The sequence below is a fragment of the Papilio polytes genome, unplaced genomic scaffold (assembly GCF_000836215.1).
Source record: "Papilio polytes unplaced genomic scaffold, Ppol_1.0 DF824002.1, whole genome shotgun sequence".
Taxonomy (NCBI): domain Eukaryota; kingdom Metazoa; phylum Arthropoda; class Insecta; order Lepidoptera; family Papilionidae; genus Papilio; species Papilio polytes.
This window is the reverse complement of record NW_013525202.1, coordinates 432893-438743: the sequence shown is the minus strand read 5'-3', so window position 1 is coordinate 438743 and position 5851 is coordinate 432893.

The following is a 5851-nucleotide window of genomic DNA, read 5'->3' as shown; positions in this document are numbered from 1 at the left end:
CTAGCCACCCCGTTTTAGGGTAGGCTCCGAGCCCCTCGGTGGGGACGTGTATAGTGAACTGGTGGATGATGATGACACACGTCTTTGTTGCTTAAGATGTCAGCAATTACAGCATATTTTTGAATAAAAATCCCTACACTTACGTCACGTTTTAGGCTATGTATTTTAACGTCATTAAACTTAGGGGGTAAATATTTTGGATAAAAATCCTAATGTGGGTATGAGACCATAAGTTGCTGCCAACATCAAGGAAGCAAGGTTGCCATGGTTTGTCATGTCATGTCATTTTCAATTGATAATTTGGCACATGTAAACAATAAAATAAAATTTTCATAATTTTATGCGGATGAAGTCGCACGGGAACAGCTAGTCATTCATAAAGTAACTCACGTATGTTTATTTTTGATATATTCTCTGTTGGAGTTGGAATCGCGCCCATTTCAATGTCAATAGGCCAATGACCCCGCACGTGTAGCAAGATGGCGGACGCGTAACGTGTATTGCCGCCAGAGATTAAAATATATAGAATAGGCATAGTTGACACATAATTTGAGACATTTTTCACATAATAAAATTTATCGATAACCTCAAAACCATTAGTATATATTGCCAAAAAACTGTTTAATTTATTCTATAACTTGCAACTTTGCCTGCGTGAAATTAAAATAATAATAATAAATAACGAATTATTCCTAACCGTCACCATTCTCTGTCCCCACGTGGGGACAGTTGAGAATAAATACTTTTATACGTCCCACCATTTGCGACTAGGGGACGGTTAGAATTTATGTTATAACGGTTCCATCTGTCACCTTATTAGTGATAGTGGGACTAAAAGATCGGACGGATAGAACTATACTCACGTGGGGACAGAGCGGCGTGACGGTTGGGAATAATCCCTGGTAACATAGCTTTTGATAGTGTAAGTTTTTTTAATCTGCCCAGTAGTTAAAGGTATTACAATACATATAATGTTAGAATTTCTCTTTATATTAGTATAGCTAAAAGAATATGGAACTCATAATTTTTGTAAAATGCTTTATTATATGTCAATACACGAGGTGGCACTAAACTTGACAACAAAGAAAGTACAGGTGACAAATGTTCACTATGTCCAGTCTATATTTTTAAATATCTTTGATTGTCGTCTTTTTTTGTTTTATTTTTTAATATCGACTTCTAGTTGACCTTGAATATTTGTACATAAGGAAATGAATTAATCTTCCATTACTAGATTTCGCTCGCGACTTCGTCTGTGTTTAAAAAACAAAAGTAAGTAGCCTGTGTTCACGTATTACTAGATATCGTATGTGTGGAATTAGAAAACCAAAACTAAAGTAGCCTATGTGTTCGAGAATTTCCTATACATTTATGCATTTTATTAAGATCTGTTTCGTTTAGGCTACAAACTCTAACAAACATCCATCTATCTTGTACTTACTTTAACAGTGGTAGAGCCCGCTTTAACATCTTCGCACGTATGTGTCGGCTCGCCCGGTGCAACCACGACCACACAGAAGACAGTCGTGAAATGGAAGCAATTACGCGTTTCGTCTGATGAGTGTGGTGCTGGAGGCCCAAATTTAGTCCCTTATCCTTCCCACCTTTTTTTCTTATCAGAAAAGCATGGGAAGAGAACGTGGATTTGATGGTGCAACGCATAGGAAGGGTAAATATCCTCTTTATGTGCGTCTCCTCCTCCGTCGATCAAGAGTAGGCAACGCATTCGCTATTGCGAATGTCTATGGGCAGCGGTCGCTTCGCCATTTTGGCAGATTTTGATATAAAAAAAACTTTCCTTTTTATAGTAAGAAGTGAGTTTGTCAGATTTATAGCGCTAATAATGGTCTATTAGTCATAGTCATATGGTTTAGTAAAAATTATTTTTTATTTTAAAAATATATACAAAAAAGTAAGTCATTTATTATTCCCCTTCTTTTGTTATTATTTTTGTTTATTCAAATGTTACCATTTTGTAGCACAGATGTTATAACAAGGCTTTGACCGTCTAACACCCTTACTGCGGCAGGTAAAATCAAAATTCTTTATCTGCGGCAGGCCTAAATGCGCCCCCCAATATACCAGTGCGTGGCAGGTCTTTTTAGACCCACCAGCACTAGGATAGATTAAATAGCTATTTGTGGAAACATAATGTATCTGAGATAATCGTTTCACACTAGCGAGGACATTGTTTTCTTCATCCGCACCAGTTTACCGCGGCAGGCCGATATCGGCCTGTTATCAGTGAGTGTGTTATTGCTTTGATCATATAGTTTAACGTCGGTTTCCACACCCCGTGCAAATATGTTTGTCCCTTTTCTTTAAAACAGATTAGGAGAGATGGCGTTTTTCTTTGTGTAGTGTATATGTGCAGTGTAAATCTACTGTTATAAAGGTGTTTACACCTTAGTTCGTTTAACTTGTATGTAAACATATGCTTTTGAATAAACTCTTGCACTTATACATACTAGTTTTTTCTCCCGACTTTGTCTACGTGAAATTAACCGATGTTACTCAGTGATAACGTAGCATTTTAATGTTCCCTGTAGTTTTGGAGTTATTTCAATACATACAAAAATACAAATCTTTCCTCTTTGTAATAATTTTATTGAATTTATCCGCATGAACTTATAAAAAAAAAACATTTTATTGTTTTCATTTGTCAAATTGTCAATATTTATGCACTAATGACAATGAAGGCCTTTGACATTGGATAACAATTACCGTTACCACGGCAACCATGCTTCTTTGCTGCTATTGGCATGTTTTTGTCCCGTTCTCGCATGACAATGTTTTGCGATTTATTCACCCCTTATATTAAATAGCGTGAAAATATAGCCTAAAGCGTGTCGTAAGTATAGGGCTTTTTTTTAAATAAATAATTATTTAAAAGTATATTGTAATTGCTGACAACCTACATAACAAAATGGTAGTGCCCGCTTTAACATATTAGCACTGCAGGGCCGGCACGCCCCAAGTAATACCACGACCACAGAGAAAACAGGCGTGAAATTGAAGCAATTCCATGTTTCGTCTGATGAGTGTGGTGCCGGAGGCCTAATTTAAGTCCCTTTCTCTTTACCACCCTTTTCTTAATAGGAGAGGTTGGGAAGAGGAAGGGGAAGGGGAAATGGATTTGATGGTGGAGAAGTTTGAGATGCATAGGAAGGGGAAATATCCTCTTTATGTGCGTCTCCTCCTCTGTCGTACAAGGGTAGGCAACGCATCTGCAATTGCGGATGTCTGTGGGCAGCGGTCGCTTCGCCATTTTGGCAGATTCTAGTGGCCGCTTGCTCGTTTGCCACCTTATATTATAAAAAAAAAGTTTATAATAAAACATTGTGATGCTGACCGGATTGGGTCCACGCTCAGCTTTGAATGATAGGTGTTACTCAATGAGGCACCCAGCGCTGATCTTCCGCGATAACCCGGAGATTATCCGCATGCCAGTAGCAGCCGTAGATAGGCAGAAATTATAAATTTACATACATAAACGCTGTACTATATTAGTATAGATATAAATAGATCGAAAGTTTATCTTACTAATATCATAAATGTGAAAGTTTAGATGGATGGATGTTTGTTAGAGTTTGTAGCCTAAACAACTTAACGGATTACGATGACATAGACGTAGAGCATGTTCTTTTTTTTTCAGTAATTTTGAAAGTATCATTAGATTTTTATTGATTTACTAATATTTTCTTTAACCAATCCAACTAAGCTGTAGGCTTGTGCTAGGATATGGTACACGACAATAGTTGTAGCGGGATTCGAACCCTCGACCTCAAGATCTCAAGTACCTCAAACCATTAGACTATTGACACTTTAAGGAAAGCTGGAAGAACATATAGGCTCACTTTTGTTTATATTAATTCCACGCGGACAGAGTCGCGGACGAAAGCTGTTTAATAATGTTTTAATAACAATATTTTGTCAAGAATTCTCGCCTCTAGTCACAGTATAAGAAATCTTTCGTATATTGAAAGTAAAAATGAATTTAAAACACTAGAAAGTACTGAGATTTTTAGGTCATCTAAGTACGTTTAGCAACATTACCGGGCGATGAATAGAAATATTCTGTAATGATAATAGTGATGTACATTACGTTTATACGATAAATTTTATATCGATAGAACGTGTGCGAGAAATCGATGAATTGTCTATTATAACGCGTTTAAGATAACGGATTTCGATAAAATTTAGTATAGATGTAGAGGATAGTCGGGAGAATAAATAGGCTACTCACTTTTGTTTCTTTTTATTTTTTTAATTTATACTATTATAATAAAGCGTAAACACACACTTTTTTGTTGCCTAAGATGTCAGCAATTACACCATATTTTTGAATAATTCGTTGTTTAATAAAAAGCTCTACACTTATGTCACGCTTTAGGCTATATATGTTCACGCTATTAAACTTAGAAGGTAAATATTTTGGATAAAAGCCCTAATGTGGGGCTAGAGAACCATAGTTAAGAAACTATAAGTTGCTGCCAACATCAAGGAAGCAAGGTTGACATGTTTTGTCATGTCATGTCATTTTGAAATAAAATGTTCATAATTTCATGCGGATGAAGAATCACACGAACAGCTAGTAAGTTATAAATCTATCGATAACTATGTTACCTCACTATTGAAGGGACCTCGTTTCGTCAGCAATCATGACCCGTCAAACGACCTTCTGTGTTACAAACGTGTCGAGACGTACCAATTTTATAGAGAACCTTTCAAAGACTTTTTTCATTCAAAGACTAGCTATTTCTTTTATGTATACTTATATTGGTTTTAATATTAATCCTTATGCAAATAAATACGTTTTTTGTAAGGAAAATTTAATGTAGAATAAAATTGTCTTTTACAGTATTTAAATTGGACTAATAGTTTAGAAGATATCGCGAACACAAACAATAAGGGTAACTGAAAAATCAGATTACAAGCTACCGGAAAGCTTAGAAATTTGTAATCTTGCATTGTAGATTTCTGTTATTACGTAGATTACTACTAAGTTAATATTATATGTGAAAGGTTGAATAAAGAGGCGAACGTAAGTTTTGAACTTTAAAACTACACGGGCAAAGTCGAGGGCAACAGCATATGTATTCGATTCACGTAAAAACTACTGGACCGATTTTAAAAGTTCTTTCACCGTTAGAAAGGTAATTTATCTATGAGTAACATAGGGTATACTTATTAATTCCACGCGGACGATATCGCGAGCAACAGCTTGTATATATAACTAGCTATCGCCCGCGACTCCATCGGCGTGGAGTTAAAAAAAAAACAAAAGTAAATAGCTCATGTGCTCTTCCAGACTGTATTCTACATCTGTACCAAATTTCAACGAAATCCTTTCAGCAGTTTAGGCTACAAACTCTAACATCCATCTAAACTTTCGCATTTATAATATTAGTAAGACTAGCTGCTCCCGTGCGGCTTCATCCGCATGAAATTGTGAAAATTTTGATTTTATTGTTTACATTTGTAAAATTATCAATAGCAAATGTTAAAATGACATGACATGACCTTGGCAATCTTGCTTCCTTGATGTTGGCAGCAACTTATGGTCTCTTTCCCACATTAGGGTTTTATCCAAAATATTTACCCCTTAAGTTTAATGGCGTGAAAATATATAGCGTAAAGCGTGACGTAAGTATAGGGCTTTTTATTAATAGAAGAATTATTCAAAAATATGGTGTAATTGCTGACATCTTAGGTAACAAAGAAGTGTGTGTTTACGCTTTATTATAATAGTATAGATAGATTTCAAAATACATATAAACTAAGGTCGAGGTTATACGCAAATAGTATATAAGCTTGTTTATGTAATTGATCGGATCTTGTACTTACATAA